This window comes from Molossus molossus, unplaced genomic scaffold, assembly GCF_014108415.1.
Source record: "Molossus molossus isolate mMolMol1 unplaced genomic scaffold, mMolMol1.p scaffold_m16_p_5, whole genome shotgun sequence".
NCBI lineage: Eukaryota > Metazoa > Chordata > Mammalia > Chiroptera > Molossidae > Molossus > Molossus molossus.
The window spans coordinates 23381632-23406594 of NW_023425388.1; the positions used below are offsets into that span (position 1 = coordinate 23381632).

Consider the following 24963-nt stretch of genomic DNA (forward strand, 5'->3'; position numbering starts at 1 on the left):
GGCAGTGCAGGTTTCTGAATGCCATATAACCTACAAATCCTTCAGGGTGGTGAGGGCCTGGAGAGAGGTGAGTTCATGCAGTTTGGTTCCCTCTTGTCTGGACATTTTCTCAGTGTGCAGACAGGTTTCTTCAGCAGTTTATACCTCGCTGAGGTCAGCTCAGGGTTAAAGTTTATATTTGAACAGCAGAAAATGTACAGGTCCCAAGTCAGTTTCTTCATAACAGTTCTACAGCCTTAAAAGGGAAAGTTTTTTCCCCTAGTCAAAAGATCTTTCCTTTCTTCCATGCTCTATTATTTTCTTTACTGAACAGACACTTTAAATTGCATACTTGTAAAGTTCCTGAACAAAGCTTTTCAGAAATCCATCATTAGTCTTCTCTGAATGACTAGATCCTCCCTCAGTGTTCCTTGCTGCAGACTCAGGAAGCACCCACGGACAAGCATCAAGATTTATTTAAAGGAATTTTCAAAGCAATTTCTGACCACTATGCTCAAAATAGAGCATGAATTGCCCGAGTGACTTGATAGTTTCCTTATATGAAACTGAGAAATTATAAGAGAAAGGCATTTTTTTTAAGTTGCAGAATTTTAAAGCTATAACATTTATTATAAAATTATCATTTTTTTCCTCTTTTTTCCTCTCCTTCTCGCCCCACCTCTCCCCTTCCTTTCTTAAACAACTTATCCTTAAAGCCATTAGGAGGAGCAGGGCGAGGTAGGCACCTGTTCCTGCTATGTGAGCAGCAAGGCCCAGATCAGAGGGCCAGAGCCTCAGTCGGTGAGAGGCCCCTGGTGGGAGGGCAGCTGGACATGGGGTGTCAAAGTCTAAGGAGAGTGAGGGTGTCCATAGGGGTGCTTTTCCCAGAATTGCCCAACCCCACACAATATAGACATCAAAATAACTAATGATAGGGAATCGCAAGTCCATTCAGATACAAATAAATTAATTAATTAATTGGAAGTTTGATGAGGAATGAAATAGTGACATAGTTACAAAGTACCAGCCCTAAAATACTTACTAATTACAAAAAGGAAAGCTAACTTTATAGTGAGAAGTTTAGTGGACTCCACCTTCATTAAACTGAGCTTCTTTAGTAATAGGACTAACCAAACTCGTGCACCATCTGAGTGGACACAACAAGAATACAACCTTCCTTCTGTGATATTCCTGCCAAAGATGCACAACCTGAATCTAATCATGAGGAAGCAGACAACCCCAAACTGAGGACATTTTATGAAATGGTTGGCCTTTAAATTTCAAGTGTCAAAGTCATGATAGCCTCCCCCCCACCCCCCGCAAAAAAAAATCCTTGAGATTGTTCTAGGGAAAGAAGACTATAGAGATGAAATGCATCATGTGATAATAAGCTGGATTTTGCTATAAAGGTTGTTGTTGGAACAATTGGTGAAATTTAAATGGAGTCTGAGGATTATACATTAGTTATGTATTCGTAGTAATTTCTTGATTCCCATGGTTGTGTAGGAAAATATCCTTGTTTGTGAGCAATATACACCATAGTATTCTGGGGCGATGGTCATCTGGATGGCCACTTGTTCTAAAACAGTTGAGGACGATAAAAAGATTCTTGTAATATTATGTCCAACTCCCTGTAAGTTTGTGACTGTTTTAAAAATTGTAATTTTTAATTTGCTTTTATAATCAATTGGTAATCCTTCGTTCTACTCATAGGCATTGTTGCTGCAATCATCATTTTGTACAATTAGATAATCCAAGTGGCATAGTAAAGCATTTTATCTGACACCTAACAGATAATGACAGTACAAACTGTCACTGGGGTTTTATTAGGATTCATGTAGTCATGTAGCATATTTTTTCTCCATTTTATTTTTTTAATTTTTTTATTAATTTTATAGAGAGAGACAAAGAGAAAGATAGAAACATCAATATAAGAAACATTGATCAGCTGCCTCTTGCCCTCCTCACCCCCAGGGATCTAGCCCACAACCCGGACATGTGCCCTGACCAGGAATCAGACTGGGACGTCTCAGTTTGTGGGATAATGTTCAATCCACTGAGCCACACTGTCCAGGCATTTTTTTCTCCATTTTAAAGAAGAGGAAAATGTCTAGGTGTCAAATCCAAAAATAGTTGATTCATATTTGTATTATAAATACATTTTCAGTATTAAGTCCAAAGAATGTGGGTTTTTTGTGTGTTGTTGTTTTTTTTCTGTGTGTTTTTATTTATTTATTTTTGAGATAATGGCAGAACAATAGATATAGTCTCATGATTCAAAAAAGTCATTTTCAGTCATTAAAGATATGAGAGTCCGATAAGACATATATGTGACAACTTTGGCTAATTTTCTTGCCCAATCCAATTTTATAAATTAATTCTTTATATAACCTCAAACTTATTCTTTGTTTTGCTCTTTAAAATTGCATAGAAATTAAACTAAATTTGACCTGTGATAAAAATACCAATTAAACCCCAAATCAGAAGCAATAATAATAACTTATATTTATTAAGTGGTCACATATGAGAGAATCTTGATTGACAGATGATAGATAGATGGATAGATAGATGGATAGATGATAGATAGATAGATAGATAGATAGATAGATAGATAGATGATAGATAGAAATATACATGCATATATACATATTTATAACATAATGCTCACAAAACTATGAGTTAAATGCTATTATTAGACCTGTATTACAAATAAGTTAAGCAAAGTCTAAGAGGTTACATAAAGCCATACAAGTGAAAGACAGACGTTGTCATGTAGAAAGAGCATCTCAACCACCCATGCTCATAAATCTTTGTTAACCAGCCTTCACAGTGCCCAGAGCAATTACACCCCAGCAATTACTGTATCCTACTACTCCCAAATACTGTGTTCCTAATAAATCTGCTTATAAGCCATGTCTTAAGAAACTCAGAGTGGAACAAAAAATAATACAAGGATAACAAGCCTCTCATGGGTAGGAATAAAAAATTTCTCATTTGAAGGATAGTGGGAATTATGGATTGATTATATTCATCTGAACCTTAAGTCTTTTTGACACACATGCACAAACATAACACGTTTTCCAGTTAAGAGCCTCCCTGATTCGCTGACCTAAGCCAACAGAAGCTCCAAAGGAAGGGACCCAAGATACTCCTTGCCTCCTCCACCCACCCCAATTACCATAGTCCTCTGCATTTACACTGGCTGGGAAGGAGGCAACAATTAAATAAAACACTAATTATCTTTGCAACTTCAATTGCAATCTGCCTTATAAACTATATGGTATCAATTTAATAAGAATTAAGCTAAAATGCTATTAAAATTCCATATAATGGCTCCTATTTAGAAATTCACATATCAGTAATCACTGGTTTCCTTTTTTAAATAAATTTTCTTGGGTTTTCATTTTTATTTTAGATATAAAATTGCTTTGAGGAATTAATCTGAAGATAAAGTTCAGAATACTTTTATTTCACGGATCTAATCAGGGGTGAAGCATTTTCCTGTTATGGATGGAAAGTGTCCCCCACGAATTCATACGTTAAATCTTGAACCACCAACGTGAGTGTATTTGGAGATGGGCCTTTTAGGAAGTGGGTTAAATAAATTCCTAAGGGTGGGTGTTAATGGGACAGGATCGTTGGCCTGAGAAGAAGAGGAAGAGAGAGGGATCTCTGTGTTACAGGAACACACAGGGAAAGTCATGGCAGCACAGGAGAGGAGGCAGCATCTGCAATGCAGGGGGAGAGCTCTCTTCAGACCTTACCCAGGAGGACACCCTGATCTTGAACTTCCATCTCCAGAACTGTAAGAAAACAAAGTTTGGTTGTGTAAAGACACCTTGTATGTAGCATTTTGTTATGGCAGTCTGAGTTAACTAAGACATTTCCCAAACTGACCTTCAATTTAGGGTTAAAGTCTATGCTGTTATATTAAATTCCTAGATTGAAAAGCTCTGAAGTCATTGATTCTCCAACAAAAATCTCCACATTTTGTATTCTGTCTTCTAAAAAGAATTTTAGATTGCTTTTTCTTTGAAGGACTAGCTACAAATTGCTATCAGAATCATATATGATGCAAAATATCCTTCTAGTGGCCCAGTTAAGGGGTTATGCAGTATTTCAGAAGGATGGTTTTGGAGGTCACAAAACAGGAATTACAGCTGATCTGGTAAGTGAATCAACAAGATGCTAATGAGGTTAGACAGGGGATGTGACGGGATCAGTCACAAATGAAAGCCAAGTTCCCTTTTAGCACAGAGCATCCTGGATTCTGATTCAGATGTTGCGTAGAGTTTGGGAAGTGGAGCATCTCTTTCAGACTAAGTTAGTTTGCCCACTAAGTAAATATTATGCAACTATAATAAAAATGACACAAAAGCTCATGAGACTCCAAAATTAAGTAATTGACAAGGTTTGTGTGCTAACAGCATAGGCTTCGTGCAGGGCTAATAGGGGTAAATGCTGTGGAGAAAGATGCCTGAATTAGAATCAGCTTAGTTAGAATTCCAGTTCTCATTATTAATCTGAGGCAAACTCTCTGAGCTTTAGGCTCTTTATCTGCAAAATGGGAATGATGATAATTATACTACTAGGGAGCAAATGAGTAAATCCATGCAAAGATCTTGGAGAAGTCCCTTGAATGCAGCATTCAATAAGCATTAGCTATGAAAAGAGTAAGACCAACTCTGCATGTGAGTGCCTGTTTACATAAGACAGATATGTTTTACAAATTACACCCAATTGACTTTTGTTAATTTATATATATGCAGAAAATCATACTCCTAATTTTTATAGCTAAAGAACTCAATCTTGTTCTTTAAATGATCTTTGAAGATGAAATAGTAGGGTAAGATGCTATGCTCATTGGTCTCCATTTGCCCTTCCAAATCCATTGGTCCCTCTTTCCTGTCTTAGTGTGCCCCAGGAGATTGACTGTACTCTGTCTAACATCTGGTCTCCCACCCTTTGGCTCCCAGTGTGTTTGGCCAGTAGGAAGCATTGATAAGAGGTCGGAGGTTGAAAGGGGAGAAGGATCAGAGTGTCTTTCTCCTCATATTATCCCTCCTAAGCCAAGAATTCAGCTGTGGATATGCTCCTATAATAAGGGGCAGCTCCCTCACATGGCCAACACCTACTCTGTAAACCTTCCTTCTTCCTGCCCCTTCTAATTTAGTGGTGGTCAGACCATCCCACTAAGACCCTTGGTAAGGGTGCTTTATAATGTGTTGCTGCTTCCCTTGTCTTTTTCATTAACTATTACTCAGTAATTTTTTCCATCTGCTGTGGGTTCTAACTGATACAGATGCCTTTAGTTTACTATTATGTTTATCTAATTTAATAATAGTCATGGGGTCACGGTTAATTTTCCTGTTTTTATGCTACATAGTTTACATCACAGTATACCTATTTAGAATCATAAAGTAAATTAACTGGAATTATCATAAAGCCAGATAGTTTAACCTCTGCTCCAATACAGAATTTTTTTCTATGCATTGTAAAGATTTTTTAAAAATTATCGTCGTATAATTTATCAGAACCACTCAAGAGCAGGCTGGATCCTGAGTCACTGAAGGTTAGTGGTAGAACAGAATGCCAGAAACACACACGAAGCCTGCAAACAGGAGGGTAGCAAATGCTTTTGCCCGGTCATAAAGATTTACGAAAACTTAACCGATTCACCCAATTACCGGCACCATGATGGATGGCATAATAACCCACGTATCTGTAATCTCCCTCTATGTAAATCATTACATGTAAGGAGTCAATTCTTGAGTATTCTCTCACCTGGAGATGTAGCTTGGAAAATATCAGTAGCTAAGCACTTTCTCATTTAAAGGATAGTAAACTGAGTGATTACTCTTTCACTTCTATCCTGAAGCCAAGAAGCTGAATTACTACTAACGTAGCAAGGTGAGGCAAACACGTTGAACTGAGGAAATAGTACAAAATCCAAGAATAGCCGCCATGTGAGGGTGAATCACCCCATGAAATGGTTTGACTCCCCCCACAGGCTATCTAACGAAATCTCGGAAGAGAGACTACAGCCATGGCATCACTATAAGGACAGCACATCACTTCTTGGTGGGATAACTCCCACGCTGTCATTCTACTCATCTGCTGAAAATGGATGGGGAAAAAATATCTCTCAAAGAGTAAAAGGGCAAGAGCACCTGGATCCCGCCACACTAAGAAGAATCACAAGTATATTTACATTATGTCAGAGAAACACCTGAGCAGGACTGCTCAATTCTGAACCACGTGGAACGGAATGCCACGGCAAACGCTTTAAAATGTACCAAGGCAAAATGAAATATGCGGAGAAGAGGAAAAATAAACAAGCAAGAAAGAAATGTAACTTTCAAAGAAAAGATTAAAAGTCTGATTTAAAAGAAATCCGGTCAGGATGGCGGCACAGGTAAATGTGGTATCACCTCCTCCAACATTAAAATTACAACTAAACTAGAGAACAACCATCCTTCAGACCCCCTGACACCAGCTGAATGGCAGTCCCACAGCTACGGGATTACAGCAGCAGCCACACCGAGACTGGGAGGAGGGCGGAGGGGACGGGCTGGTCCCACACCCACGTGTGGCGGATAAAAATCAGGAGGACACCTCAGCTGGGAAGGTCCTTCCTGAGAACTGAGGGGTCCCCGTCCCACACCAGGTGCCCCACTCAGGGTTCCAGTGCCAGGAAGACAATCCCCATCACTTCTGGCTGGAAAACCAGCGGGAACTGAGGCTCAGGGAGGCTGAGGCTACCGGAGCCCCAGGCAGCTCCCCTTAAAGGGCCCGCACACGGACTTACTCTGACTCGCTCCCTCTGACCTTGGAGGGGAGGCAGCTGGAGGGGCGCCAGAGACATGCAGGGAAGAACTGAGCTGTTTGGCCTCGGGATGAGGTCTGGAGAGTTGGCTTTCTATTGGACAGAGGTGCTGGCAGAGGCTAATGTTCCTTTGGTGAGCCCTTCCCTGGGGCGGCAGACAGCCGCCATATCTGGGACTCCAGCAACCTGGCCCACACTGTTGGCCCCACCCTGTGATTCCCTGAGGCCCCGCCCCACCCAGCTTTTGGGCCCAACCATGCTGTTTCCAAAGGCTTTACCATAGGATTGGCCTGTCTTGGATCCTTCTTTAGAGTTTCCTTAAATCTCTCAAACAAGCAGCATCTGGCCTCAACAAGCCCCATAACTCTTGCTAAGTGGCCCCAGGCCTGGCACTACAAGTAACCAGCCTTGGTTCACAACTTGCTTTTCTTGGGCACTTCCAAGCCCAGCACAAGAAGCAGTCATCTGCAGATCACTTTGTAGCTTATGCTTGGTGGCCCCAGATAGAACACAGGCAGTGGCTGACATTGCCCCAGGGCCAGCACACCCAGTGTACAGCTTCAGACCACATTGAAACACCACCACCCAACCACCTCCACTAGTAACACACTCAATGAGCGGACTAAGTGGGTACCAGAGCCCTGATGAAGTAAGTCTTGCTCTGTGTGGTGGGCCCCTACACAGCTGATCCTCCAAGGTAGTCAGAGGCCAGTGGTCAGTGGGCACAGCCAGTCCTTGAAGCTGATCAACCTGAGTAAATCCCTCCTATTGACTTGCCAACCACAATCAAGACTCAATTACAACAGAAGGGTGTACAGTCCACACTAGGGGTACACCTTGAGGGCCCAGCAGAGGTGATCAGGGAGGCTGTGCCATGGGACACCTAGTACAACAGGTCACCCTAGGAAGCCTAAGAGCCATAGCAACTCTACCTAGTACATAGAAACAATCACAGGGAAGCAGCTAAAATGAGGAGACAAACATGTCCCAAATGGAAGAAAAGAACAAAACTCCAGGAAAAGATTTAAACAAAATGCAGATAAGCAATCAATCAGATGCAGAGTTTAAAACACAAGTTATAAGGTTGCTCAAGGAACTTGGTGAGACAGTCAAGGAACTTAGTGAGACCTTCAAGGAACTTAAGGAGACCTCCAAGAGCTTAGTGAGAACATCAACAACATAAAAAAGGACCAGTCAGAAATGAAGGATGCACTAACTGAAATAAAGAATAAGTTACAGGGAATCAATAGTAGAGTAGGTAAAGCCAGGAAGCAAACCATCTATTTGAAATATAAGGAAGCAAAAACACCCAATCAGAACAGCAGAAAGAAAAAAGAATCCAAAAAAATGAGGATAGTGAAGAAGCCTCTGGGTCGACTTCAAGCATGCCAACATTTGCATCATAGGGGTGCCAGAAGGAGAAGAGACAGAACAAGAAGTTGAAAACCTATTTGAAACCATAATGACAGAAAACTTTCCTAAGTTGGTGGAGTAAACAGACATACAAGTGCAGGAAGCACAGAGAATCCTAAACAAGTTGAACCCAAAGAGGTCCACAACAAGACACATCATCATCAAAATGCCAATGGTTAAATACAAAGAGAGAATCTTAAAAGCAGCAAGAGAAAATCAGTTTGTTACCTACAAAGGAGCTCCTGTAAGACTGTCAGCTGATTTCTCAAAAGGAACTTTGCAGGCCAGAAAGGAGTGGCAAGAGATATTCAAGGTGATGAAAAGCAATGACCTACAACCAAGATTACTCTATCTTGCAAAGCTATCATTTAGAACTGATGACCATATCAAGAGTTTCCCAGACAAGAAAAAGCTAAAGGAGTTCATCCCCACCAAACCAGTATTATATGAAATGTTGAAGGGTTTTCTTGAAGAAGAACAAAAATATGAACAATAAAATGGCAATAAATACATATCTATCAACAATTGTATCTACAAACAAAATGAGCAAGCAGAACAGAAGCAGACTCATAGATACAGAGAACTTTTTGCTTCTTGCCAGATGGGTGGGGACTAGGGGGATGGCTGGAAAACATGAAGGAATTAAGAAGTACAAATTGGTTGTTAGACTGATGAACCTTAAAGGGAAGGGGGGAGGGAGGATGGGATGAGATAAACCAAAGAAGTTCAACACATATATGCATAATCAATGGACATGGACAATAGTGTGCGGAAGGCAGGAGGGGGCCGTATTGGGGAGGAGGGGGTCAATGGGGAAAAAAGGAGAGGAATATCTGTAATACTTTAACAATAAAGATTAGTTTTAAAAAAATAAACATATTTCAGAGCACAAGAAAATTCATCACAATGGTCTCACCTTAAGGACACGAATCAAAAGCTCAAATATAAGATGATTAACAATAAAAACAGAGAACGTGAGGAAGTTTTAGATTTAAAAAAACAAATGAAGGCTATGAACATATCATAGAAATAAGTAATGTAGAGAAGGTAAAGTAAAAACAGACCTCACTACAAATCAAAATACTGGCCTAAAAGAAAGGTTTGAAATAACTTTGTAAATGCATGTGAAAGAGGCAAAACATTTAAAGCAATCACGGAATAGCTGATAGATATGGAAGACAGAGAAAATCCAAGAAAATGATACACAGAACTCCTGAAATGAGGCATCTGACCAAAGAAAAACAAATGTAGCCAAAGAAGGAAAAAATTTTTCCGGAAATGAGAAATTCACTGAATCTCTCTCTCTCTCTCTCTCTCTCTCTCTCTCTCTCTCTCTCTCTACACACACACACACACACACACACACACACACACACACAGTGGGGATCATGTTCATCTAGAAATAATGATATTTACTACCAAATGGTCAAATTGGAGTGATTTCTAAATATTTATGTCGTTTTCACTTTTCTAACTTATTTAAATTGTTTATGGTAAATAAGTTTCATCTTTATAAAAATAGATTGATTCACCGAAAAATACTAGGTGTTACATTTACGCAAATTCTGTCAGTGCTCCAACCATATCCCTCCAGCTCTTCTGTGTGCTCTGACTCCCAGCTGCCAGTACCCACATCTCTGTGCCCACGTGCCCTTCAACTGTGGAAGATGCTGTGCCGTCCACACACTGACAGTGATCCACAGTACAAAGAGTTAATATCCACCACCAGCAGCCCTAAACCCAGCCCCCTGGAACTTCAGGTTCCTGAAACCTGTGTTTTGTACTATTTCCCATAGTTTTTTTCAAGGGATTAGGTTCGGTTACCCACTAGAGAAATAGACCAAATAATGTACTTTTTCTTAGCTGCTTTCCCTTCCCTTATGGTACCATTGCCACACTGGTGTTTCCTGCTCACCTCAAACTATTTGCACTCAAATCCTTGTCTTAGAATCTTCTTCTGGAAAAACCCAAATTAACATATACATCATGTACAAATTAAATAGTAAACACTGGAAAATTGAAAGTATTCCAGAATGATTCTGGGTAGTAAGTATAATTGTCATTTTATACTTTTTCTTCACTGTATGTTTTCAATTATTAAAAAAAAAACCAACGATAAATAAAAAGTGAAGCAAAATGTACAGATAATTATGTAAATTAATAATGCAAATTTAATATGTAAAATACCAAAACAGACATTGACAGTATAAAATAGCAATCAGTATTTCTAAGCAACACTAAGTTGTTGGTACAGTCTGCCCCTTAAAACCATTTCTTTTGTACAAAATACATTTTACATGACAAGTCTGGAGGGGAAGGCTAAGTATCATTTTACTAGGTCTATCTCTTCCACCCTATTTTCCTCTCTTCCCTTGAACTGTTTTGAACTTGCTAATTTCTGAGTATTGTACTGTCCCACTATTGTACTATTATAGGTCTTCTGTGCTTACTAGTGCATTGTAAATATCAACAAATCTAGCCCTGGCCAGTTTGGCTCAGCGGTTAGAGCGTCGGCCTGCGGTCTGGAGAAACCCGGGTTCGGTTCCCGCTAAGGGCACGTACTTCGGTTGCAGTTTGTCCCCGGCCCTGGTTGGTCGTGCGGGTGGCAGCCACTCGATGTGTTCCTTCATGTTGATGTTTCTCACTCTCTCTCCCTTCCTCTCTCTCCCTCCCATTCTATCTGTACAAAAAAAAATGGGAAAATATCCTCAGGTGAGGATAAAAAAAAAAAAAATCTATTTACAAAAGTAATCTATCTAGACCATGATATATGAGAATAGTAAAAACTCATGAGTAACATTTATTCCAATTCAGTAGTTTTAGAAATTCTATCCAGAAACATAACGGGGTTTATTCAAAGTCACAGCTACTTAAAACCAGTAAGAACTAAAACCAAACCACATCTCCAGAATTCTAGCCTAATTATTTCCAAAATATCTCTTAAATCCAAATTTTCTCCTAAATCTATTTTCCTGTCCAGCTGTCTGGTAGACACTGATGTGAGGCAAACAGGCAAGGGGCAAAGGAAAGGCGATCAGAGGCAAAAGCAAAAGACAGATCGTAGAAAGATAAAGATCACAGCAGACTACTCAAGATTCAACATGATTCACTGATTTCTGCTGGACGGAAACGGGTGGGTCTGATGGGCAGCATGGCAATGTTTACGCAATGAGTAGCAAGTCTCAACAGAGCTCAACCAAGCACATCCTTCCTTGTCTGGCCAGTTTCTCTTATAGGTTAAGGTTTAGTCTCAGTCCTTGGACAACTTCTCTTCCTCTTTTGTTGCAGAAGTTCAAGGCTCTGAAGTTAAGAAAAACATGCCACTAAAGCTTTCAGATGTTTTGAAATAAAGTTCAAAAGGCAAACACTTCTCCAATCCTAAAGTCATTCTGAGGTGGAACTCTTCAGAAGTAAGTGCCTGCAGATTTAGCATGGGATGACAAAGTCGCAGCTCTCACTCTTTCTGATGGACCAAGAAAGGCGAAAAGTTAAGATATCTCTGACTAATAAATTATAGTGTGTTTTGGATAGTGTACTTTTATTTTATTTTTCTTCACAAGAAAAATACAAGCAAAAATAAAATTATTATTTATTATATGACATTCAAGGTCAAACAATCACAAAAGTTTAGCTATGGAAGAGTTCCTCACGATCGTAACATATTATGGCTTTTTACATTTTGTTACCTGTCACACTCTGCTAAAGCTAAACTTTGAAATCAAAGTTCTCATGTCATGCATTCATGAATTATGTTCATTAATTGTTCAATTGTGCATTATGTACATGACACATTGCTAGTCAGTACTGGCAATTTAGAGATGAGTAAAATGCTATTCTAGCAGATAAGAGTTAAAACTGTTTTTGGTGAAGAATATAGTTAGCATAACAAAAAATAAATAAATGCTGCTCGAAAGATTAGCTTTATTAATAAACTCAAAGCTTCATGCTGGTGTGAGCTATCTCGTCTGATTTATACACAGTACACTTTCTTTCTTTCCTGTTTCTCTTTACTTTGTTTGCATTCTTCATTGTAAAGTTCCAGTCTTCATTCAACTGTGCTGACAGGAAAAGTAAAAGACCCACCTTCAGACCAAAACATGTTGGGAAGAGGCTCCCGTGTGAGGTCCCCATTCTGTGGCTGTAACCTTACTAAACTCTTCTGAGAGGAAGTGAGTGACTGCAGACCAGACCTCAGAACTTCACACCCACATCCCCACACTTCTCCATGGCTCACATGAGAAATCTGGGTTTGCTTTCAATGAGCCATCTCTTCATATTTCCACTGAAGGGAAATGATGTAAAGTTTGAACACTTTTCATTGGAGAGCCAAGTGAGGAGTACTTATCAAAGGATTCAACATTTGAGCTCACGCTTGAGAAGGATGTCCACAATGAGTATATGGGAAGGACAGTCCTGTCTGAGGCAGCAGCACAGCGAAGGTGCAGGGGTAGGAAAATGACAGTTGAGAAATACCTCAGATTCCAGCCTTGATAGACAGGTGAAGCAACGATGATGGGTTTGGTTGGGGGCATTACACTCTGCGGGACATCCAGTGCTGTGTGAGCCGGGACACTACTCTCTCCCAACTCTGCCTCAGTGATGTTAAGGTGGTAGCTGGAAATAGGACATGATGACAGTATTTACACTAAAGAGAACTGGAAAATGTTGCAAATTACTTTTTTGTGAGACCAGTTTATTAGTACCTCACTGGTTGTGGTGATGATGGGACATCTCTGAAGTTTGCCAGTTAGAACAGGAACTCAGGAGATAAATCAAGGCCAGAGATAGGGTGTTGGAACCATTAGTCAGAAAAAAATATCTAAAGATGGAAAGAATTTTAGATATCTTGAGAGATTTCATTATGAGAAATGAAATAGAAGCAAGGTGATCCTTGAGGAATATTTGCTTAAAAGGGTGTACGCCGACAAAGATTCTTTACAGGACAGAGGAGACTTACAAAAGTAAAGAAACATTAGAATAAGTTAGAATAGGTAAACTTATCAGTGATAAAAGACCAAAGTGTTAATAGAGCAGAACCAATATCCATCATCATCATCATCATCATCATCACATAACAGACCACATTTATTGAACTATTTATGCCAAGGAACATACTCTGCATTTTCATATATGATCTAATTGAAATCTCAAGTACCATAAAAAGTACATACTATTATTTTTCTTTAACACAGGAGAACATTGAGGCTTACAATGTTTGAGTAACTTGTGCAAAATAAAATGGTTGTTAATGGCATAGCCAATTCACCTCGGGTCTGTGTCAGCCCAAACTTTATGCTTTCAGAAATCAGCTTGAACCTATTCCAGAATCATTGCATCTTATCACCTGTGAAAACTCATGTAGCTTCCCTCCCTGATTTTGGTCACATCTATGTCCACTAATAGAGGATACGGTAGAAAAGTACAAAACAGAGAAGTAACTATATCTTTGTTTTTAGTTTGCAATTTCAATCAAAAATAAATTTAAAACTTGGAAACAGAAGATAAAAATAAAATAAGCTTTTAGTTTTTAATGTATCTTTATTGTTAAAAGTAGTATAGATGTCCCCTCTTTTTCCCTCATTGACCCCCTCCACCCTGCTCCCAACCTCCCCCCGCCCCCAGGCTTTTAGCACACTATTCGGTGTCCATGGGTTTTGCATATACGCATTTTCTGTGAATATTAATTATCCAGGGTACATTTTCTCAGTTATCACAGCTAATTAAAACTTTAGATATTATACACAGCTTTATTTACAGTGAAAATATAAGAACATAAATAAATATTCTTTACCTGACTGGCTTTATAATATTATAGAAGCTCCCAAGTAAGTCAGCTTAATTTAGTCTTGATAAATTTTAAGTGTAAAAATCTTAAAAACATAAAGAAAACTTTTTAGTGAATAAGTAGTTAAGTCTCAAGTTATTTTAATGATGGACATAATGCTCCTTTTGAAAAAGGAGAACTTTCTTGAAATCTTAATATTTATTAAAAAGTATATCCTGAAGGGTTTTTATTTTATTATCAAAGTTTAACCTGCTGCAATCTTTTCTCTCACATTTCTCGCCCATATATTGGCCTCTAGTTACATAGGACATAAGACAAAACTATAATAGTATAAGGTTAAGATTTTATAACTCTTACTATGTGATAGACACTGTTGTAAGGGCTTTAAATATATTAACTAACATCCTATGAGTTACATGCTACAACATTCCTATGAGTTAAGTACTTTTATTAGGCTCATTTTATGGATGGAAAAACAGAGGCATAATTAAGTAACTTCACCAAGATTCACTGTAAGTAGTTAGAAGAGCAGTCTTCTTCCAGAGAATGCCCTCTTAACCACTACACCAAAGAGCCATATAAAAATCTGGACTAATAAAGTAGCAGGCATATAGGTAGTTAAATCTGATTATACAAATTAGCCTATTCCTAATGAATTTTAATTTGGAAACATAGCTGAAATCATAAATTGGAGGAATTCAAAGTTGATTCATCTGATTACTTTTCAACAAACTAGACAAAATACTGTACAAGCATTTCAAGATGTGTCAGTTGATGCATAATTCATCCACTTATTTAAAGCTGGCAAAATACATTACAAAAATCCAAAAATTGTTTCTGAAAATTTTTTAGAAAAAGCTTACAATATATTCCTTATAATTTGCAATGTAAGCATTACACATGAACTCTCAACCCTGAACAATTCTACCTTGTTAACTAACTGTTTATCTTTGCTTTTATGACCTATTCACTGTTATATATGATTAATATAATGAAGAGTTTACAGTCAAGCAAACAACCTTTCAATTACATGTTGTACTAATGGAAAAATACAGATCAATTTTTATAGCAATTTTGTAAGTTCTTGTTTCCAGTCTTCCCTTACCTGTATTGCTAGAATTATGGGAAGAAGTGAAAAATCCATCTTCAGATCAAAATATTAAAGGTAGAAGAATTCTAGATTCCCTATCATTTAAATGGAAAGTAATTATTTCAGGCGCTTGTATGTTTGAAATTGTGGAGACAACATATTGGAATGAGAGCAAAACACACTCACTTTCCCTGTGGATGTTTGAGAGTGGATGGACGCTGTCATTAGACTTGCAGCAGGTGTGTGTTTTAAAACACAGCTACTGAGTCCAGCCTGTGTGGCTCAGTGGTTGAGCGTGGACTCATGCATCAAGAGGCCACCGGTTCGATTCCCAGTCAAGTCACATGCCCAGGTTGTGGGCCCGACCCCCAGTAAGGGGCATGCAGGAGGCAGCCAATCAATGTTCTCTTTCATCAATGTTTCTATCTCTCTCCCTCTCACGTCCTCTCTCTCTAAAATAAATAAAGAAAAAAAAATTTTTTTAATAAAACACGGCTTCTGAGACAGTTATACACTCACTTTACTTTATCTTTAGCTGATTTGTGGCCTCCTTGTCACACAACTATAATCACTAGAAAGAATCATCTTTTACTGAGTAATAGTTTCTTATGTAAAACATCTTATTCTTTTGTTAGCATTGACGATTGCAGTTAATTGCTATAGCTAATGACTAATCTCTCAGTACCATCAAGGTATCTTCTTCTTTTAATTGTCTTCCACTTGCTGGAAAGCCAACCCTGTTTTTTCCTGAGTAATGTAAACTGCTACTGAGATTTGGAAGGCATGAATTTCAACCCTGACTCTACTACAAATTATTCAGCTAACTTCTCGTTTCCCCTCCACTGGCTTCCTTCTCTTTGAACTCAAGATATCTCATAGGAGGATCATGAATTGACTCATTAAAAATTCTCTAACTGGCCCTGGCCAGATTGGCTCAGCGATTAGAGCGTCGGCCTGTGGACCAGAGAGTCCCGTGTTCGGTTTCCGCTAAGGGCACGTACCTTGGTTACAGTTTGTCCCGGCCCCGGTTGGGGTTGTGGGGGTGGCAGCCACTTGATGTGTCTCTCTCACATCGATGTTTCTCTCGCTCGCTCTTCCTCCCTCTCTCCCTCCCGCTCTATCTGAAGATAAATGCAAAAAAAAAAATCCTCTAACTAAAGGAGTTTCAAGGGCTTATTAGTAATTACAAACTTTGAAGGTATGTAAATTTCAAGGCTTTAACTTTTAAAGCCACAAAATCACTGAATGAAATTAGCATTTATGAGTTTAGTAACACAGGATGAAGTCTGGTAGAAAAAAGTACCTTAGGTTCAGGAATCTACTGTGTAACACCTCGACTGAGTTAGTACCAACTTTTGATTTTACCTTCTTTTGCTCCCTGAAATTCTGGTTATTAAAAGTACGTTGTCTTAGTTTGTGACAAAGACTAAAATACCTCCTGAAAGAGAGAAATGTCTCTACTCACTATGCTGGACAAATACACAGAACTCTATCTTACCATCTCAGTTTGTTTTTCTCTTTTATTTTTATTATGGTTATTATTTTTTAGAAAGCTTTTCTTCATTTTTTACCCCCCTTTTTTACCCCCCTTTTTTGTTTTTTTTTTAATTAATTTATTTTTGTTACTGATTTCTCCTTTTCCCCCCATTGACACCCTCCTCTCATTCCTGCCCCCACCCTTAGCATTGTTGTCTTATGAACAAAATAAGCTGATGAACAAAGTAGATCCAGAGACATAGAAGTAGGGTTCAGACTGACAAACCTCAGAGATAGGGTGGCGGGGGAAGGGAAGAGATAAATCAAAGAACTTATGCGTATAAGCATAACATTTTTCTCTTTTAAACGGCATTACTGGCTCTCTCCCTCCATGACCAATTACACTGAAGGAATCTAAAGGTGATTAGAAACTTTCCTGTGAAAGAGATTCACTCCAGGGATCCTGGATTATACGAATATCAAGGTGAAGGGACCTGCATGGTTCTCTGTGATGTTTGAAACAATCTGATAGTTTATAACCCTTGCTACAGTCTATCTATTTCAATAAAACGTACCAATAGTTTGTACCATGAATGAAAGTCCATAGTAGAACTTAAGAGAGTCCTACCTGAATTTCTGATAATTCCCATACACACAACCCCACTATCGTCAACACATGAAACATTAGCAAACAAGCTGAAAACGATACTGTTAGGAACTTTTCTAGTAGTAGCCTGTTTGAGAAAGGATGTTAAACCAACAAGTCTATTAAAAAGTACAAAATTTTCCAAAGCCATAGGGATAAATTAGACAGCTTCAGTCCTGGCCTCAACCCTTGACTTCAGCTTTTATACCTGCCTCTGTAACTCTTAAATTTGATGTCTTTTTGGACTGTACGCCTCTGGTGAAAATTGATCTCTTGTCAGTGATGACTCCTTTGACCTCACTATCCCTTATCTTCACAGGACAGCCATTTATTTTTCTGTGAAAGTAAGGAAAGTGTTTGGAAATTTTTCCTAGTGTTTCATGAACATTTTCAGATAAATGTCTCGCAAGAATCTTGAATTCAACATGTTCAAAATTGAACATACTCTTTTTCCTTCCGATCAAACACATTCCATCTCCTGACTTCTGTATTTCTGACCATGCCATCACCATTTTCCCAGTTATCCAAACTTCGTTTGCCTTTTTTCCTCATAATGTCAACTCACAGAGGTTCTACCTGAAATTTTTCACATCTTTTCCAGTTTTTCCATTCCAAGTTCAATAGTCTCATAACTAGTTTCCCAGCCATTGACCCTCTCTATTTCCATCAATTCTATGAGCTACGTCCCAAATAATTATTCTAAGGGATGAATCCAGTAATATCACTTCCTTGGTGTGAAATACTCAATATTTCTCATTGAGTAACAAATGCGCATACATTTTTTCTCTCCAGCAGGGAAAATCATCCAAAATATACCTGCCATGCCCTGGCCAGTTTTTCTCAGTGGTTAGAGCATCAGCCCGCAGACCAAAGGGGCATGGATTTGATTCCAGGTCAAGGGCACATGCCTGGGTTGCAGGTTCGATCTCTGGCCTAGTCAAGTTCATATGGCAGACAACCAATCTATGTGTATCTCTCACATCAATATTTTTTTCTCCCTCTCTCTCTCTCCCTCCCTTTCACTCTATCTAAAAATCAACGGAAAAATATTCTCAAGTGATGATTAACAAAAAGAGAGAGAGAGAGAGAGAAAGAAAAAAATAAAATATACTTGGCACTTATTTATCATCTCCTAGACACTGATATGGACCTTCTGTTCCCACCAACCTCCGCACCCCATGCTTCTCTGAAAATACCTGAACTTTGCTTCTTTGCTGCCTCTGCTGTTCTCTCACTGCGAATGAGTTAGTCCCTTTGGACCAGAGGGCACTCTCTAGTAGAACTGTGAGAACGGGAATGTTCTATAATTGCGCGCTGGCCAGTGTGGTAGCCAGAAGCCACGAGTGGTTATTGAACCCTTGACAGGTGGCTAGTGCAACTGAGAAATTGAATTCCTAGTTTTATTTGATGTTAATTAATCTAAGTTTCAAAAATTTTAGTATAGTTGGTATATAATTTTATATTAGTTACATTAGTGTGAGGTATATAATAACATGTGTTGACAAAATGTGGAAAAAAGGGAGCACTTGTGAACTGTTGGCAGGACTTCAAATTGATACAGCCACTCTGGAAAACAGTATAGAGATTCTGCCAAAAATATATAAAGATAGACAGATTTACCATCCAACCCAGCAATTCCACTTCTGGGTATTTATCCAAAGACAACAAAAACACTAATTTGAAAAGCTATATACACCCCTATGTTCACTATAGGATTTTTTTTTACCTTGGCCAAGATATGGTATTAATTTAAATTGAAATTCCCACATCGGCTGGTAGCTACTGGAGAGGGCAGGGGTGGATCCTGCTTCCAACCCTCAGAATAATCTCCACCCATAGTGCCCAGGCCAACCATCTGTGATGCTTCTACTGATTCCCCTCATTGGAGCAATTCTTCCTTGACCTTTACGACAATATAGCTATATCTTTTCATAACTTGTATCACTCGGTAATAACATGAAAACAAAGTGATTAAAAGCTTGAATTCTGGATACACTCTTCTATACATTAGCTGTGTAACTTTGTACAATGTACCTAACTTCCCTACCCCCTGGTTTCATCATTTGCCACTTGCTGTCTCAGAGGGTTGTTGCAAAGGTTTAAGAAGAAAAAAAAACAAAAAAGTGGAATACTTAGTTTTGTTTTATTATAAGTATGACTAATTTCTCAGAATTCTTAATTCAATATTCACTTGTCACTTAGATGCAAAGACAAATAAGATACAGTCCTGCCACTCTTCAACTCACAAACGAGTGGGGATGTCTCATATCTTATCTCTTCTTCTGGATTTTGAGCCTTGAGGAGGAGAAATTGTATTTCTTTATCTTTATGGTCAGCTAAAAGCCTTGCACAACATCTGGTACATGGGAGACAATAAATAAATACTATTTATTCAATGCATGTTTCTTTCTCTATCTCTCCCCTCTTCAACATAGGCAGAATTATTTTGTACTCTGATGGCATTTGTTTTGCTCAATGTTGTATTATAGTTATTTTTCTAAGTAATCAATATAAAATTTGAGGGCAGCATTTCTTGTTTTGCTTTTCTTCTCCCACACTGGCTTTGGGGTAGTTCTTTTTCTTTTTTAGTGTTTTTCTTTTTTTAGAGAAAGAGAGATAGAAACATCAATTGATTGACTGCTTCTTGCACACCCCCTACGAGGGATTGAGCCTGCAACCCGGGCCTGAGCCTTGACAGGGAATCGAACCAGGACCTCTCAGTCCACGGGATGACACTCAATCCACTGAGCCACACCAGCCAGCCTGGGATATTTCCTTATGAAGTAGAATATCCCGTAAGCAATTGAGAGTGACACAGATAAAAATTAATGTTCTGAACATTGCCCTTACATGGCGTATTATTTTAGATTCCTATGAATCTATATGCTCCCACATTGTACAACTTCATGTCCCTAAGATTTGAAAATAGAGCATATTTCATGTGCTCTTTATTTACTTTTCTGTATAATAGTTAACAACTCTAGTGTACACCCAGTGTAAAACATACTCATTGAAAGAATTTTTGGTGAAATAAAGATAATTGTCTAGGCTTTTTTTTTTTTCCTTTCTAAATCTTATTTTACAACCATACTTTCTATTATTTGACTAATATATCTCATTTTTATTGCTCATATCAAAGCCATCTCTTTAGTCTAAAATATGGTTTTAGATTCTGAATCATGAAACTCTAGTAAATATTTTTCTAACTTATGAGTAAATGTTATTCCTGATTTTTCATTGCAAAACAGCAAATTAATTGTGAAATACAGAAACCACCAAATATTTTGTAACTGACAAAATTTCTTTAAATATAAAAGAGAAACAGGGTCAACTGAAGGTTTTAAGAAGTAAAAATTATGCTTATAAAAATAAAAATTGAATGTAGTGGTTTTTATGCATAAAGCCAACAAAATAGAACTATTGAAAGACTATCAATATGTGTGAAGTTATGGATAAAGTGTAACTGGATGAGTTCAATTTTCTTTCTAATACTTTCTGTTAATTAAAAGCATGTGAAAAATACACGTAAACACCAAATAAGAATTGTAGCTTGAGGTTTGGGCAATTTTTAAATTCTAAAGTTAGTTTCCATTGACAAGTAAATTTTAAACTGAGTAGACTGTAATGAACTTTGATGTAAATCATCAGTGCTCTTGTAAAATCCAATTATTGGTTCATAGACCTGTCTTACTGAGACTTTGCACTTTTCATTCAAATTTTTCACAGGAGGTAATTTCACATGATGAAATTATCAATTCATCATGTGGCCAATGGAAAGATAATTGCTATAGAAATGCAAGGCAGCCCTGGCCGGTTTGGCTCAGTGGTTGGAGTGTTGGCCTGTGGACCAGAGAGTCCCAGATTCAGTTCCTGCTAGGGCATGTACCAAAAAATAATAATAATAATAATAATAATAATAATAAAATGCAAGGCACTTTTAGCATATTTGCTGTGATACATATGATTAATGTCGTGTCATAAATTCTGAAGCTTATGTTTATAGTACTCTTCAACAGATTGGGTGGTTTCAATATTATCAACTAGGTGACCTTCCAGAATCATTTCTAAACCTCTGGTTGTATAACAATACAAAACTGACTAAAACTTGTCGCTGAGTGATTATTTGAATAAAAACCCACAGAAATTTGTATTTTATCAGCTGCTTTTGTGATTTTTTTAAAAATAAAAATGTTTTAAAGGATATTGTTTCACTTAGGGACTGTTGAATGACAAAGTGTTTCTTTGACATGGGAAGCTAGAAATACATAAAGGATATCTTAAAATATTACTTTGACATTTAGCAAGGAAATAGGTTAAAAGGAAATGGGTGGAATTTTACCAAATATATCTAACCCAAAAAACTCTTAATCTATTCAAATCAGTTTTTCCATTAAGATATAATCTTGCGCGGCTGGGTGTGGCTCAGTGGTTGAGCACTGACCCATGCACCAAGAGGTCACCGGTTTGATTCCTGGTCAGGGCACATGCCCAGGTTGTGGGCCCGATCCCCAGTGGGGGACATGCAGGAGGCGGCCAATCGATGTTCTCTATCATCAATGTTTCTATCTCTCTCTCTTCTTTTCCTTTCCTTTCTCTCTAAAATCAATGATAGATAGATAGATAGATAGATAGATAGATAGATAGATAGATAGATATAGATAGATAGATATAGATAGATAGATAGATATAGTCTTATTATTGCACTGATTTGTTGTTGAATCATATTAAGGGTCTTTTTTAGTAACTTGTACATGAAATAACTATAAAATTACCAAAGATAATTGAAATTTGATTTTCTTTAACTCTCCCATGCATCTATTTCTGTGTATATTTCTGAGCTTATTTTCCTAAATAGATTTAAAATGATCTAAAAGGCTTATTAAGCTTTAATGCTGAAAGAGCTTTTCTACTACTATCTCTTTCTTTTACAGAGGATGAAACAGAGGATCACATAAATTAAATGAACTGGTTGAAATATAGAACTTATGCGTATTACCTTTCACGTCCCAATTTTGGAGGGTTTTGCTATGAGTTTTTGTTTTGTTTTTTTAATCCTCACCTTAGGATATTTTTTCATTGATTTTCAGATAGAGTGGAAGGGAGGGAGGGAGAGAGAGAGAGAGAAAAAAACATTGATGGGAGAGAGAGACATGGATTGGTTGCCTCCCACATGACCTCAACCAGGGCTGGGGATCAAACTGCAACCAAGGTACGTGCCCTTGACTAGAATCAAACCCATGACTCTTTGGTCCATGAGCTGATGCCCTACACACTAAGCCAAACTGGCCAGAGCTGCTATGAGTTTTTAAGCCCTTCAAACTGCTGAATATCTCTTTGTTTGATTTCTTCTATTTTCCTTCTCTCATGAGCTTACCTTCTGAATACATTTGGCTATTACTCTTAAAATTTTTTCCAGAGCAACATTCTTCCATTTCTTACCTTCAACTTTGACAAATTCTAATATTTTTCACAGTATTTTTAAAATGTACTACCTTGTCTTCAAGTTTGTATCAATTAGCTATTGCTATTATATGCTGCATATGAAACCAACCCAAAACTCCACTGTGTACAGTAACAGACATTTATTTATTGTTCACATATCTGCAAGTTGATGCAATTGGATTGATCTAGACTGAGTTGGCTGTGCTAGGTGCCAATCTTTAGACTAGGTCCAGAATCACTCTAGGTGTCTTTAGTTCCTCTTGGTCTGGCTCCTTAAGGATGTTATTTTCATGGCAAAAGGCAAAAGACTATATCCAAACTCACAAATACATTACAAACCTTTGCTAGTTTTATTTTACCATCATCCCATTGGCCAAAACAAGTCACAAGCAAACCCATAATCAATAGGAAAGAGACAATATTCCTCCTGAAGAGGTGGGGGCACTGGGAAGCTGTTCAATGCAGCCTAGCTCAGCAGTTCTGCAAACCCAGAAATATTATACCGTCAGAATCTTTTGTGATAAGATACCTGCATATTTCACAGCATACTCTGCCTTACACTTTTTTCTCCACTTACTTTAATGCATATGTAATTGAGTAGCCATTCTACAATTGTTGGTACTTCAGGTTCAGATTTTTACTATAATCAATAATGATGTCAAGAACACACTTGTGTATATAGTGTCAGTGTCTTAGATTATTTTTTAGGCTAACCCAGAAAAAGGATTATTGGCTGATAGAATATTGTGTCTTATAAGGCATTTGACGCATCACAGGGGAGCTCTTCACATGTTTATTTGGTTTTGCTTTGTTTTGTTGCAATGTAGAAACAGAATGAAACCTATAGAAATTCTTTGCCCTGTGTGGCCTATGATGATTGTTGACCTACTTCTATATTTAACTGATATTGATACTTATCACTAATCTTTTATTCCATAACTTTCACATTCTTAAAGTCTTACATTTTTAGTCATATTCAGTTTACTACACATATCTTCAAGTAATTTACTTTTTTAAAGTAATGTAAGTGAAATGTTCTTGGAAACTTTGTGTATTTGAAAATCTCTTCTAGTATTCTACACAAACAAGAACGTTGCTAGGTACAACCTTTTTCTTCATAATGATTTAGATACCGCTTCATTTCCTGCTGATTAACTTAAAAAAAAAAATGAAAAAGAAAATTGAGGTCAGGCTACTTTCCTTCCTTCACAGGTAGCTTACTGTTCTGTCTACATGCTTCTAAGACTATTTCCCTTTTTTTCAAAAACTTCCCAGATGTTTTATTAATCATTGAGTAGTCCTTTTTCTATTCTAGAAGTAGCATTCAGTTGCTTGTGATTGTTGCTACAGTGTCATTTGTTTTGATTTTTTTCTCAGGAATAGCTGAGACAGTTTAAAGCTCTTCCCAGTTTATAACTTACTATCAAGATGCAGCTGCCTGTGAAGGGCCTATAGGTACAAGCCAGAGGCTGTCTCCTCTCCTCCAGTCTGAGACCTCTTACTTTAGTCACCCTTTCCACACGCTGGTACCTGGGTTCTGACCCTCTGCTTAGGCATCTGTGGGCTATGCTTCAGTGGAGCAGCTGCTGCACACTCTGTGTGGGGTCCGCCTTGTCTGCCTTCTAACCCTCCGCTGCAGTGCACATGCTGGTCCAAAGCAGGCCCTCAGAGGCAAAGCCAAGTCCACCATCCACACTGTTCTTATCCAGGACAAGAACTCAGGCACTCCAAAGGAACATATATATTTCCTTTGTGAAGTAAATAAAATCAGTAGATTTTAGTTGACTGATGTACATAATCTTTCTACCAAAACTTCCAAACTGTTCTGAAAAATTATTCCAGAGAAATAATTGGTTAATTGGTCGTTTTAAAAAAAAAACATTACTTCATTTGAAACAACCAATTTTACCCACTTAAAAAACAGTTGCTAACCTTTTATTTCAGATGATCTGTTTAAATGTTTAATTTTCAAGTTGTTTCCAATGGGCAGTCATTAGCGAAAGGACTCTAGCAATTTTTCTAAATGAACAGTATATATTTTCACTAATGATTCAAACAAACCATGACCCTTTACTCACCACCCACCCAATTATAAAAGGTTGGTTTGGATTAATGAAGGCAATAGTAAAACCACTCACAAGGCTTGGGTGAAGGACTCGTCTATAGATTGTTCCTCAAATTTTTTCTACTTAATATCAGCCCTCTTATACAATTATCTAACTCTGGAGGTGGAGAGTGAGCTCAGTCTCTACATAATGACTGATATTGGTTTTCTCACTCCTAGACAAGAATTCAAAATCAGATTT

At 37.9% G+C, this 24963-nt stretch overlaps 1 pseudogene; it reads left to right on the forward strand.

The window, feature by feature from the left end:
* Positions 1–24963, forward strand: part of LOC118617664 — a 43376-nt pseudogene that overhangs the window by 9603 nt on the left and 8810 nt on the right.